Here is a 15,264-nt window from a genome sequence, read left to right on the forward strand (position 1 = left end):
ATGGCTGCAGCGGAGCCGGTGACCTTCGAGGAGGTGGCTGTGTATTTCTCCGAGGAGGAATGGGCTCTGCTGGACCCGGGTCAGAGAGCCCTCTACAGGGATGTGATGCAGGAGAATTATGAGACTGTGACCTCGCTAGGTAAGGATACCTATCCCTCCGGTGTTGGAAGCTGTGTGAGTGTGTGTGTGTGTGTGTCTGAAGCATTGGGGTTAGATTCTGTGCAGGGTTCTTCACTGGTCCCCCAGATTTGAAGGCGATCAGCCCCACTAGTTCCTTGATCCTGTGTGTGAGAGACTGTCCCACGGGGACATAATCATGCTGCTACTTTTCCCATAACCAAGGGAAGATGAACAAACTCTCTCTCTCCCCTGCACTTCCCAGGGCAAGTCCCGTCCTATGTTGTTTCTGATCCTGCTGCCATCTCTGAGATGGACAAATGTCTCATGCCTGGCTCTGCCTAAATCACTAGTGGCCAAATGTGCTTCCCCTCCATCTTGCCCATGTTCCACATCGGCCAGCTCTGTTAGCAGGACACCCTAGATGTTCTAGATTCTCTTCAGTGTCCTTTCCTGGCTGTGGCTGATCTCTGTGAAGTGCTGGTTCCTTGCAATGTGAGGGGCTGGGGCTGAGAGAGGGTTCATGAGGTACTTTATGGTCCAGGAGAACTCTGTGGGGTAGGTTGCTACAGTAGAAAAGAGAGGAGGGGTGGTCTTTGGTCCACACACTGCACTGGGACTCAGGACTCTGCAATAGCAGAGCAGGTCTCTTGGGTGATGAGGAAGGGTTGACTGACCATTGATCAGTATGGGGACGGGGCCCTACTTCTAGTGGCCCCATGAGTGGAGGCTCTTTGCTCTGCACTGTAGGCAGGTGTGTAGTGATTTTCTACATTGCACCTTCAATGCATAGTAGCAGGGTCCACATGGCCAGTCAATACCCAAAGGCTAATGTGTTGTGCATTCACCCTCTGGCTTGCCAGGCATTAACTGACCATGTAGACAAGCCCTCTGTAATATCTCTGGCTTGTGTTCTGGAGGGATATGGATATAGGTGTTGGGGGCAGGGGCAGGAATAGGAGGGGAGGGAATAATTAGCAGCGACAGAGTTGTATCCTAGTGTAGCAGGAGTGGATGAACCCCTAGGCAGAGTGGATGAACCCCTAGGCAGAGTAGCACACCAGTGCATCATGGGATCTTGTATGATTTATAGCCCACTAGGGTCGGGGAAGGGAGAAGGATCCCCTCTGGGTTTTGTCACACAGATGCTGGCTCTGGAAGTAGTAATAGCACTAACCTCAATGAACAAGATCAACATTTGTTTCCTTGTCTCCCCAAACAGAATTCCTGAATTCCCAACCTGACATGATCTTCTGGTTGGAAGGATGGGAGGAGCCGTGGGTCCCCGATCTCCAAGGCTCTGAGGAAAGGGAGATCCTGAGAGATGCTCACACAGGTGAGGAATCAGCTAAACTGACTCACAAACCAATTTCTGTATCCTCATGACAGACGTCACTCAAGGGTTTTCACCAGTCCTGTCTGACCTGTTAGCCCCTCTCCACATCAATACTGAAATGGGGTGAGGAGACAGAAATGATCGCCTCCTTTCTCTCCTCTCAGGAAGGTTTGACGAGGAGCCAGTACTGATTCTACAATCTCCTCAGCAGTTATTTGGGTTTCTTCCCCCTTCTCTGTTTCCCTCTCTGAGGTTCCCTTCCCCCTGGCACAGGGAGTGACTCCTCTGTGGATTCTCTCTCTGTCCCAGCAGGTGATGGGATGGTGAGTGAGAGTGAGGAGGTGAACCCTCATTAGGAAGGTCCCGAGCCACTACATTGGATGGTATCAGGAAGTGCTGATGGAGATGTTTTCCAGAGTCCTGAGTGTAAAAAAGCCCCTGAGAATCAGTGCAGGCCCGAGAGGTATCATGGAAACGACCAAGAAGAGAGATAGGTAAATCCACTCATTTGATCAGAGGAGTCGAGCAAATCAAAGACATGCTCAGCAGAGAATTCCCACTGGAGAGAGACCCAACATGTGCAGCGACTGTGGGAAAAAATTCCTTTGGAGGTCAGCCCTTATCAAGCATGAGAGAATCCACACAGGAGAAAAACCTTGTAAGTGTCCTGACTGTGAGAAAAGGTTCAGCCAGTGCTCAGACCTCACTAAACATTAGAGAGTCCACACAGGAGGGAAGCCTTACAAATGTCTCAAGTGTGGAAAAAGTTTCAGTGATAGATCCACCTTCAGTACACACCAGAGAATCTGCATGGGAGAGAGACCCTATAAATGCCTGACCTGTGGGGAAAGTTTCAGGGATCGGTCAACCTTTAATAAATACCAGAGAATCCACATGGGAGAGAAACCACATAAATGCCCCAAGTGTGGGAAAAATTTCCATCAGCTCACACAACTCATTAGACACAAGAGACTCGACACAGGAGAGAGACCCCATAAATGCCTGACCAGTGGGAAAAGCTTCCAGGATAGATCCACCTTTAATGAACACCAGTGAATCCACACAGGAGAAAAACCTTATGAATGCCCAGAGTATGGGAAAAGCTTCTGGCACAGCTCAACCTTTATTAGGCATCAGAGAATCCACAGAGGACACAAACCCTAGGAGTGGGATGGACAAAGTGAATAATATGTTTGCTGATTCCAACTAACCCCAGAGGGTCAGGCCAGGCTGGAGGGGCCATGTATTGGGGACCTGCACTAGTTATTAAAGCGATGAATGAAATAATCTTTCCAGAACAGAGTCATGCAGAGCAAATTTCCCATGCTGGGATTGTATTTAATTATTAATTCTCAAGGAGCTCTGAAGATCACCCTATAATCTACGAGTTCTCTTTGCTATATCTTGACTTCAGTAAGGCTTTTGATATTGTCTTGCATGACCTTCTCATCAACAAACTAGGGAAATACAACCTAGATGGAGCTACTATAAGGTGGGAGCATAACTGGTTGGAAAACCATTCCCAGAGAGTAGTTATCAGTGTTTCATAGTCATGCTGGAAAGACATAATGAATGGGGTCCTGCAGGGATCGTTTCTGCATCCAGTTCTGTTCAATATCTTGATCAATGATTTAGATAATGGCACAGAGAGTATACTTATAAAGTTTGTGGACGATACCAAGCTGGGAGGGGCTGCAAGCGCTCTGGAGGATAGGATTAAAATTAAAAATGATCTGGACAAACTGGAGAAATGGTCTGAAGTAAATAGGATGAAATTCAATAAGGAGAAATAGAAAAGTACTCCACTTAGGAAGGAACAATCAGTTGCACACATACAAAATGGGAAATGACTGCCTAGGACGGAGTACTGTGGAAAGAGATCTGGGGATCATAGTGGATCACAAGCTAAATATGAGTTAACAGTGTATCACTGTTGCAAATAAAAGCTAACATCATTCTGGGATGTATTAGCAGGAGTGTTGTAAGCAAGACATGAGAAATAATTCTTCCTCTCTACTCCGCACTGATTAGGCCTCAATTGGAGTATTGTGTCCAGTTCTGGGCACCACATTTCAGGAAAGATGTGGAAAAACTGGAGAAAGTCCAGAGAATAGAAAGAACTTGCAGCCAGATGGAACAGGGGATAGACTGGAGAATAGCATAGTCACCAGGAAAAGGCAGGTCTATGTGATCGGGGACTCTTTACTGAGAAGAATAGACAGGCCTGTAACCAGAGCTGATCCAGAGAATAGAAGGGTGTGCTGTCTTCCAGGTGCTAAGATACGGGATGTAGACCTAAGGTTGAAAAGGATCCTAAAGGGAGCGGGAAAGAATCCCCTCATTATCCTTCATGTGGGAACAAATGATACCAGTAGATTCTCGCTGGAACGTATCAAGGGAGACTATGCTAGGCTGGGGAAGACGCTTAAGGAAATCGAGGCTCAGGTGATCTTTAGTGGGATTCTGCCTGTTCCTAGAGAAGGGCAACAAAGGTGTGACAAGATTATGACTATCAACAGATGTCTTAGGCAGTGGTGCTATAAGGGGGGCTTTGGCATGTATGGCCACTGGGAGGCATTCATGGACAGAGGACAGTTCTCTTGGGATGGACTTCATCTGAGTAGGGAAGGAAATAGACTTCTAGGAGGGAGGCTGGCACAACTGATTAACAGAGCCTTAAACTAGAAATTTGCGGGAGATCGTTGGGAGATGTCCAGGTAATCTCCACGCCGGATTTTAGCATTGAGAGGGAAGAAAACAAAGTAAGAAGGGATACAGCCATGGGTAGGAGAATGGACATAAGGAGGAAGGGCAGTGTGGATACCAGTCTAATAGGTCATACTGGCTGTAGAATGACCGTGCCTAATCGGGTACAGAATGTGAATGAGGCCAAACAGCAAAAATTAAGATGTTTGTACACCAATGCGAGGAGCCTAGGTAACAAAATGGAGGAACTAGAGCTACTGGTGCAGGAAGTGAAACCAGATATTATAGGGATAACAGAAACATGGTGGAATAGTAGTTATGATTGGACTACAGGTATTGAAGGGTATGTGCTGTTTAGGAAAGACAGAAATAAAGGTAAAGGTGGTGGAGTAGCATTGTATATCAAGGATGAGGTAGAATGTAAAGAAATAAGAAGCAATGGAATGGATAAGACAGAGTCCGTCTGGGCAAAAATCACATTGGGGAAGAATGTGAGCCTCCCCTGTGATAATGCTTGGGGTGTGCTGTAGACCGCCGGGATCTAATTTGGATATGGATAGAGCCCTCTTTAATGTTTTTAAAGAAGTAAATACTAATGGAAACTGCGTGATCATGGGAGACTTTAAGTTCCCAGATATAGACTGGAGGATGAGTGCTAGTAATAATAATAGGGTTCAGATTTGCCTAGATGCGATAGCTGATGGATTCCTTCATCAAGTAGTTGCTGAACCGACAAGAGGGGATGCCATTTTCGATTTGGTTTTGGTGAGCAGTGAGGACCTCATAGAAGAAATGGTTGTAGGGGATAGTCTTGGCTCAAGTGATCATGAGCTAATTCAGTTCAAACTGAATGGAAGGATAAACAAAAATAAATCTGCGACTAGGGGTTTTTGATTTCAAAAGGGCTGAATTTCAAAAATTAAGGAAATTAGTTAGGGAAGTGGATTGGACTGAAGAACTTATGGATCTAAAGGCAGAGGAGGCCTGGGATTATTTTAGTCAAAGCTGCAGAAGCTCTTGGAAGCCTGTATCCCAAGAAAGGGGAAAAAAATCATAGGCAGGAGTTGTAGACCAAGCTGGATGAGCAAGCATCTCAGAGAGGTGATTAAGAAAAAGCAGAAAGCATACAGGGAGTGGAAGATGGGAGGGATCAGCAACAAAAGCTACCGTATTGAGGTCAGAACATGTAGGGATAAAGTGAGACAGGCTAAAAGTCAAGTAGAGTTGGACCTTGCAAAGGGAATTAAAACCAATAGTAAAAGGTTCTATAGCCATATAAATAAGAAGAAAACAAAGAAGAAAGAAAGAAGTGGGACCGCTAAACACTGAAGATGGAATGCAGGTCAAGGATAATCTAGGCATGGCCCAATATCTAAATAAATACTTTGCCTCAGTCTTTAATAAGGGTAATGAGGATCTTAGGGATAATGGTAGCATGACAAACGGGAATGAGGATATGGAGGTAGATATTACCATATCTGAGGTAGAAGCGAAACTCAAACAGTTTAATGGGACTAAATTGGGGGGACCCAGATAATCTTCATCCAAGAATATTAAAGGAATTGGCACATGAAATTGCAAGCCCATTAGCAAGAATTTTTAATGTATCTGTAAACTCAGGAGTTGCACCATATGATTGGAGAATTGCTAACATAGTTCCTATTTTTAAGAAAGGGAAAAAATGTGATCCGGGTAACTACAGGCCTGTTAGTTTGACATCTGTAGTATGCAAGGTCTTAGAAAAAATTTTGAAGGAGAAAGTAGTTAAGGACATTGAGGTCAATGGTAAATGGGACAAAATACAACATGATTTTACAAAAGGTAGATCATGCCAAACCAACCTGATCTCCTTCTTTGAGAAAGTAACAGATTTTTTTAGACAAAGGAAACGCAGTGGATCTAATTTACCTAGATTTCAGTAAGGCATTTGATCCTGTGCCACATGGGGAATTATTAGTTAAATTGGAAAAGATGCGGATCAATATGAAAATTGAAAGATGGATAAGGAATTGGTTAACAGGGAGACTACAGTGGGTCCTACTGAAAAGTGAATTGTCAGGCTGGAGGGAGGTTACCAGTGGAGTTCCTCGAGGATCGGTTTGGGGACCAATCTTATTTAATCTTCCTATTACTGACCTCGGCACAAAAAGTGGGAGTGTGCTAATAAAATTTGCGGATGTTACAAAGCTGGGAGGTATTGCCAATTTAGAGAGAGACGGGGATATCATACAGGAAAATCTGGATGACCTTGTAAACTGGAGTAATAGGATGAAATTTAATAGTGAGAATTGTAAGGTCATGCATTTAGGGATTAATAACAAGAATTTTAGTTATAAACTGGGGATGCATCAATTAGAAGTAACGGAGGAGGAGAAGGACCTTGGAGTATTGGTTGATCACAGGATTACTATGAGCTGCCAATGTGATATGGCCGTGAAAAAAGCTAATGCGGTCTTGGGATGTATTAGGCGAGGTATTTCCAGTAGAGATAAGGAGGTGTCAGTACCGTTATACAAGGCACTGGAGAGACCTCACCTGGAATACTGTGTGCAGTTCTGCCCTCCCATGTTTAGAAGGATGAATTCAAACTGGAACAGGTACAGAGAAGGGCTACTCGGATGATCCCAGGAATGGAACACCTGTCTTATGAAAGGAGACTCAAGGAGCTTGGCTTGTTTAGCCTAACTAAAAGAAGGTTGAGGGGAGATATGATTGCTCTCTATAAATATATCAGAGGGATAAATACCAGAGAGGGAGAGGAATTATTTAAGCTCAGTACCAATGTGGACACAAGAACAAATGGATATAAACTGGTCATTGGGAAGTTTAGGCTTGAAATTAGATGTAGGTTTCTAACCATCAGAGGAGTGAAGTTTTGGAATAGCCTTCCAAGGGAAGTAGTGGGGGCAAAAGACCTATCTGGCTTTAAGATTAAACTTGATAAGTTTATGGAGGAGATGGTACGATGGGATAACATGATTTTGGCAATTAATTGATCTTTAAATATTCATGGTAAATAGGCCCAATGGCCTGTGATGGGATGTTAGATGGGGTGGGATCTGAGTTACTACAGAGAATTCTTTCTTGGGTGTCTGGCTGGTGAATCTTGCCCATATGCTCAGGGTTCATCTGATCGCCATATTTGGGGTCGGGAAGGAATTTTCCTCCAGGGCAGATTGGAAGAGGCCCTGGAGGTTTTTCACCTTCCTCTGTAGCATGGGGCATGGGGCACTTGCTGGAGGATTCTCTGCTCCTTGAAGTCTTTAAACTATGATTTGAGGACTTCAGTAGCTCAGAGATTGGTGAGAGGTTTATCGCAGGACTGGATGGGTGAGATTCTGTGGCCTGCGTTGTGCAGGAGGTCGGACTAGATGATCATAATGGTCCTTTCTGACCTTAATATCTATGAACAAAAATTATTACAGGTCTAGAAAACATGACCTATGAGAGAAGATTGAAAAAAATGGATTTGTTTAGTCATCCTATAGAGAGGGTAGGAAAACAAATGGCACATGGCAGATGCTAAGTTATACGATTAATGCACTTCTGGAAGGTGCTCAGATACTACAGTGATGAATGCAGTATTGGAACAGACTGCCACATCTGCTGTATAGTTAAGGTTAAACCTAAGTTTCTGTTTAAACCTTGACTCTTCTAAGTGCTCTAAAATCTGCAGTGTTAATTGGATTGCCTTGAAACGTGGCATGCCTCCTCAGGACACAGGGTGGGGTTACTGATCCAAACTTGGGGTCATTTGACCAAAGGGTTTCCAAAATATTGCCCCCACCCCCTCCAAACAAACCAACCAATCAACTTTGCTGAAGATTCATGGATTCTACCAACTTTTTTTTTTGCTAGAGCTAGGGATCAAACCAGGGCTCTAATTCTGGCACAAGAGTCTCCGTCGCTCTGGGGTTACCCCCAGAGAGTGCATGGACCACACCACCCTGGAGAGAAGCAAAGCTGAAAATGGCTTGTGACTTGCTCTCACACACCACAGCGATCACATTGTGCATGTGCTGCCTGGGAAGTCAAGAGGGTTGCTAGTCAGCTACAGCTCACCAGATGTCTGTGGCTCAAGAGCCAATGTTCTGGCTATTGGTCCTGAATCACACATGGACACTTGAAATTCAACCCCATCATGGGCAAAAATCTGAATGGAAACAAGGGAGGCATCTTCCTACAATCTGCCTCTTTCAGAGAGGGTAGTAGTAGTATTTTGGAGAATCGCAATGTGAATGTAGCATAAAATTTAGAAGGCGCTTATGCTGTTTTTGAAAAGAAAATAAATTACACATGTGAATGCTTGTTGGGAGGGGAGGAGAATTAGGGGGTGGAAGAGGGGGGCAATAGGGAGAGGGGTTTGGGTCTGCAGTGAGGGGAGGAGGGATAACTGGGGGTGGATAGTAGAGGAGCTTGCTTGGGGGGCTCAGGTCAGGGTGAGAGGATGGGGATTAGGTGGAGTGGAAGAGGAAAGGAGAGGCTGAACGCTGGAAAGGGTGAGGTGAAGGAGGGTGGCAGAGCAGGAGGCATGGAATAGGGGGGTAGGAGCATTTGACCTGTCAGTCCCACTGTCTCCATTCCCATGTGTGTACCAGGTTCCAGACATCCTTACCCTTCCTGGGTGTCTGAGCCCCTCTCCCTATCCCTGTGTGTATGCCAGGATTTTGGGGTCCCTGCACCCTCTGGGGGAGTCTGAGCCCTTTTCTCTGCCTACCTTACATAAGCTAGGATCTGGAGAGGGTCTTATCTCTGGAGGGAGGTCAGAGCCAATCTCCTGTGCAATGCTACCCTATGAGCTGGCATCTGGGGAAGCCCTGCCCTCTGGGTGGGGAGCTGAGAATAGGCATGCTGGGAGCATATATCAGCTCTGCTAGCAACTTCACATTACAAGTATTTCAGAGCATGACCATTCTCCCCATTCCACAATATTTAAAAACCAGAGTCTGAAAACCAGGACATGAAGAGTTAAGGCATTTCAGACTCAAACCAGGAAATACACAGTTAACATATATACCCATGCAACCTTAACTCTGCCCTCTTTGTACAATGCCCCAATATACCCATCACACACACTCATCTTCGCACTGTACTGAACAGGAGCTACCTACACCTGCCCTACACTCAATCACTAGCCTGCCCCACAGAAAGAACACATCTGCTATATTTTACAACCGCTTCATCCCCTTTTTACAACCCTTCTCCCTTGTGCCCACAATGCCACCTAACAGTGACTTTCATTAAACTCACAGACCACACACCAAATCTGAGTTTTGCTGAAAGGGACATTGTGGAAAGGTGCAAGGTAACTCAGGGCAATCTTAACTCTGCAGGCTCTGTTTTTTGTCAGTAAATAAAATCCTATATGGAATAGAACATCACAGAAATTTGCTGCCATTCACCTGGAACAGTCATTCTCTTGTACGCTCTGATTTCTGAAAAATTCTTGATTGTGTTTTAGTGACTAGTTTCAGAAGCAGCAATGGGTTTGGTTAGATTCAAAATGCAACGTCCTGACCTGGGCACCTAGTTGGGCCAAGGGTTTATTTGTGACTAATTGCTTTGAATGAGGAAGAATAGAAGGGACTGGAGTTTCTCAGAGACCTTTACAGGAAAGAACAAGAGTGTGAAAATTGACCTTCCTGGGGGTGAAAAGGGGCTTTCAGAAAATCACTTTAAGGATTTATTTATACTGTATAATCTAGCAGATTTTATTGGCATCACTGTTTGTTTGTCTGTCTGTATATAATGTGATAACCATAACTTTTTAATACCACATGTGAGCAATTTCAACATTTCTGGGAACATTCTAGGTATCAGTGGATAGAATTCTATTGATTTTGGGAAAAACCAGAAAACCAAAAGGGGGAAATGGAGGGGGGATAGAGCCCCTGCCATCTGCTTAGCCCAGTCACTGATTCAAATACTTCTGTAATTGTCTGTAGGTCAAAGAACTGGTTGATGGCCCCACTGACGCCTTCCAGTTTAATAGTACCCTATGCTCATCTTCCCAATTGAGTTTAACATGTTGACACCCTGAGTGACATCTCCCAGAGAGAAAGAAGAAAAATAATAAAGGGGGTGAGGGAAATGGAGCAAAGGGGGGCATGCACACAACTCAACATGGGAGGGGAATATGGGGGATGTCAGTGTATGGGGAGACACAGAACCCCTGGTGGGAGATTTGGGAACCCTGGCTTTGGAGAAAAGGGGAGCAGGGCATACATAGCCCCTAGTCTAGTAGGGAAGATTGGGAAGGGGATGGTGCACACAGAGATAATGGTATGTGGGAGAGGGGGGATTAGAATGAGAGGAAGGGGAAATAGGGGACACAGAACCCCTGATGGGAGAGATTAGGAGCATGTGGGGCATGAGGATGAGGGAGAATAAGGGAGTGCACACAGCCCCTGGCATGGGGAGGGGCAGAGGAGATGGGGATGTTTGTATAAAGGGATGGGGGAATGAAGAGCACATGCAACCTCTGCCAGGGGAGAGATTGGGGGAAGGGGAACACAGAGCCCTTGGTATGGAGGGGAAGGAGGGACGGGGTGACAAGACAGAACTCCTGTCATGTGGGGAGAATGGGGGATCTTGGAATGGGGGAAATGGAGGAAAGAGGAAATGCGGATGCACAGAGCTACTGACATGGGATGGGAATTGAGGACCATGGGGAAAGGGGGACACAGAGATCTCCAGGTGAGGGGGTGCTGGGGGAGACCAGTATGAAGGAAGCGGGTGGACAGAGCCTCTAGAGATTGGGGGAGTTGCAGATAGTCTGGAAGGTGGCACACCAGGAGCTTATGTGTGTGTGTGTGGGGGGGGAGGGGGAAATGGAGTGACGCAAGGAGCCCTTGGTTAGTGCAATGAATTCGGCCAACACAAGCTACAAAGTTTGTGACCTCCCAGTTATTCTGTGGTTCTGCTTTGTATGCCCTGTAGTTACCATGAATTCATCAATCTAGAAGGTTTAACTAAATGACTGAGGCTATGTCTACACTGTAGTATCTGCCCATGGCCTGGCTCTTGCCATGTGAGCATGTTTGAGCCATTCTCACCATGCCCTCCTCTGAGACTCCACACTGCCACACTGGCACAGCAGCTACACAGCTCTGACATGAGGATTTCTGGGTATCCCATGGTCCGTAGAAGCTCACCAGCTAGATCCACTCTAGAAATTGGTTTCTGGTCCATTATGGGAGAACTTGTCTGTCCTGCTCCAGATCTCTGTGTGGAAGTGATTTTAGCCCACTAACACATTTCGCTGGAGCATTTCCCCCTCTGCTCACTCCTCACTTTTGTGCATGATTCCATTGGCTATGCTGCTCCTTCTGGCAGAGGAATGGCTTATGCACCAAGGCAGATGTAAATCCAGACTTTAGATTGGGGTGGGCAAACTTTTTAGCCTGAGGATCACATCTGGGTATGGAAATTGTATGGTGGGCCATGAATGCTCACAAAATTTGGGTTGGGGTTCAGGAGGGATTGAGGGCTCTTGGGTGGGGCCAGAAAAGAGGAGTTCAGGGTGCGGGAGGGGGCCCCAGGCTGGAGCAGAGGGTTGGAGTACGGGGGGTGTGAGGGCTTCGGCTGGGGCTGCAGGTTCTGGGGTGGGGCTGGGGATGAGGTGTTTGGGGTGGAGGAGGGTGCTCCAGGCTGGGACTGAGGGGTTCAGAGGGCAGGAGGGGGATCAGGGCTGGGTCAGAGGCATGGTGGGGATCAGGGGTGCAGGCTCTGGGTAGCACTTACCTCAAGCAGCTCCTGGAAGCAGCGGTATGTCCCCCCTCCGGCTTTGGCATGGCCAGGCGGCTCTGCACGCGGCCCCATCCTCAGGCACCGCCCCTGCAGCTCCCATTTGCTGCAGTTCCCAGCCAATGGGAGCTGCAGGGTTGGCACCTGCGGACAGGGCAGCACGCGGAGCGCCCCAGCTGCCCCTAAGCATAGGAGCCGGAGGGGAGACATGCCGCTGCTTCCAGGAGCTGCGGTGCGCAGAGCAGCCTCTGACCCCACTCCCCGGCTGGAGCGTGAAAGCGGGACAAGCCCCAGACCCCACTCCCCAGCGGGATCCTATAGGCCAAAGTTTCTCAACTTTTCAGGTTGGCGACCCCTTATTCAAAATCAAAAATGTTTACAACCCTCCTCCCTCTTACACGTACTACAAGAACAAAAGCGTATCCATAATAACTATGATAAACCTGTAGAATTTGTGTGTGTTGTGAGAGGTCAATAGAGAATACATAGCCCAAGCAGTAGACACTCATGCTTTATAATACAGGGATCCTGCTTCAATCCCTGCTGACAACCTGACCAGAAAAATACCCAACCCACAAACAAAACGAACACCCTCAAGATCCTTTCGAGATGACCCCTAATCAGCCCAACTCTCATTCAGTTCAAAAGCTCAGCACAATGGGCCCTGATACTGCTGGGCTATTTGGACACTACCGCAGTGTAAAGGATAACAGTAATGAATAACAATGAGCCTCATTTCCCCCTTTTTTAATTTCTGATCATCACTCCTCCTGACTTGCCCCAAAATTTGTTGGACTGGATCCTCAGCTGGTGTAAATTGCTGTAGATCCATTAAAGCCAACACTCGCAGATCTTGCTATATCTTGACTTTATATATCACATATATCTCGACTTTAGCAAAGCTTTTGATACGGTCTTCCACAGTATCCTTGCCAGCAAGTTAAAAAAGTATGGATTGGATGAACGGACTATAAGGTGGATAGAAAGCTGGCTAGATTGTCGGGTTCAACAGGTAGTGATCAATGGCTCAATGTCTAGTTGGCAGCCAGTATCAAGTGGAGTGCCCCAAGGGTCGGTCCTAGGGCTGGTTTTGTTCAACATCTTTATTAATGATCTGGATGATGGGATGGATTGCACCCTCAGCAAGTTCGCAAATGACACTAAACTGCGGGGAGAAGTAGATACACTGGAAGGTAGGGATAGGGTCCAGAGTGACCTAGACAAATTGGAGGATTGAGCCAAAAGAAATCTGATGAGGTTCAACAAGGACAAGTGCAGAGTCCTGCAATTAGGACGGAAGAATCCCATACACTGTTACAGGCTGGGAACTGACTGGCTAAGCAGCAGTTCTGTAGAAAAGGACCTGGGGATTAAAGTGGATGAGAAGCTGGATATGAGTCAACAGTATGCTCTTGTTGCCAAGAAGGCTAACAGTATATTGAGTTGCATTAGTAGAAGCATTGCCAGCAAATAAAGGGAAGTGATTGTTCCCCTCTATTCGGCACTGATGAGGCCTCATCTGGAGTACTGTGTCCAGTTTTGGGCCCCCACTATGGAAAGGATTTGGACAAATTTGGAGAGACTCCAGCAGAGGGCAACAAAAATGATCAGGGGGCTGGGGCACATGATTTACAAGGAGAGGCTGAGGGAACTGGGCTTGTTTAGTCTGTAGAAGAGAAGAGTGAGGGGGAATTTGATAGCAGCCTTCAACTACCTGAAGGGGGGTTCCAAAGAGGATGGTGCTTGGCTATTCTCAGTGGTGGCAGAAGACAGAACAAGAAGCAATGGTCTCAAGTTGCAGTGGGGGAGGACTAGGTTAGATATTAGGAAACACTATTTCACTAGGAGGGTGGTGAAGCACTGGAATGGGTTACCGAGGGAGGTAGTGGAATCTCCATCCTTAGAGGTCTTTAAGGCCCGGCTTGACAAAGCCCTGGCTGGGATGATTTAGTTGGTGCTGGTCCTGCTTTGAGCAGGGGGTTGGACTAGATGACCTCCCAAGGTCTCTTCCAACCCTAATCTTCTACGATTCCTGTCTACTATAAACTGGTGTCTCCCCATGTGAATCAATGAGGGCAGCCTGGTGTAAATTGATGTTGCTACGCTGGAGCCAATGAGGTCAGATTCCCAACTGGTGTACATTATCCACTCTTCATAGGAGCCAATGGCTCAGAACCCGAGGGTATATAAAGCTGTGTCACTCCATTGAGTCAGAGGCACTAGATCCCAGATAGTGTAAACAGACCATCACTCCAGTGGACTCGGCAGAGCTGGGCGGATTTACACCAGGTGGATATCTGGCCATTTGGTTTGTAATCAGCCCCTGCAGCAGAGATCTAAAACCAAGCCATTTTGTCCATTACACCCCAGCTCTGGGGCCAGTTCAATTTCATATATACTATAGTGCAAGAAACTGCTACCTGTAGGCATTTGCTACATCAGGTAGCAGTATACTACAATAGCAGTTTCTTACAATCTAATGTATCAGTAACTGCTACCCTACAAGGAGCAGTTTACTACACTACACCGGCAGCTCCCAGGGCTGTCTCCGCCTCCTTAACAGCCCTCACGGCCTTGGCCCGTCACTTCTCAACCACCCACCATGAAAGCCTGGGTGAGTCCATCCCCAGCTGCTGTGAGAGCACCCCTCCAAGCCAGTTCCCTGCCTGGCACCCCCGTTCTCCTCAGGGGCAGCCTAGACATGCAGCAGTGTCTCCCCTCCCCCGACACAGCAGGTGGGGATGAGGAGACTCCACGAGACAGAGGGGGTAACTTTAGGGCTGTAGACTGTTCCCTCTGGGACCACAATGTAAATAGCTGCAGGGCTGGTGGGTCCCGGTCGTGCAGCAGGGGCAAATTGGCAGAGGCCCTGGGTGTTTTTCACCTTCCTCTGCAGCATGGGGCACGGGGTACTTGCTGGAGGATTCGCTGCACCTTGAAGTCTTTAGACTATGATTTGAGGACTTCAGTAGCTCAGACCTAGGTCAGGGGTTTGTTACAGGGTGGGTGGGTGAGATTCTGTGGCCTGCGTTGTGCAGGAGGTCAGACTAAAGGATCATAATGGTCCCTTCTGACCTTAAAGTCTATGATTCCTCTGGGGCTCGGTTAGCCTCTGTCTGGTTCATTTGCGCTGGAGGTTTCTGTCTGTCTAGGCAGGAGAGAAGGAATCTGGCTTCATCCATCTTTAATTGACCTACGCCAGGAGAACCAGGGAGGGGTTTTTAGTAGCTGTGGCCACCAGAGGGCCCTGGCTGCTGCTAAGGGAGGGCTGGTGGCTCTCTATGCTTCTCTCTGCCCGCCATTTCCGGGGCTGAACTTCTCGGGTCAGATGCTGCCGCCGCCTCCATCGTGAGCCGGAG

At 47.1% G+C, this 15,264-nt stretch overlaps 1 pseudogene; it reads left to right on the forward strand.

Annotated features, from left to right (window-relative positions):
- On the forward strand, window positions 1-2,617 carry LOC144275314 (zinc finger protein 620-like; annotated as a pseudogene).
- Window positions 2,618-15,264: the final 12,647 nt, after the last annotated feature.

This window comes from Eretmochelys imbricata, chromosome 14 (assembly GCF_965152235.1).
Source record: "Eretmochelys imbricata isolate rEreImb1 chromosome 14, rEreImb1.hap1, whole genome shotgun sequence".
Classification (NCBI taxonomy): domain Eukaryota; kingdom Metazoa; phylum Chordata; order Testudines; family Cheloniidae; genus Eretmochelys; species Eretmochelys imbricata.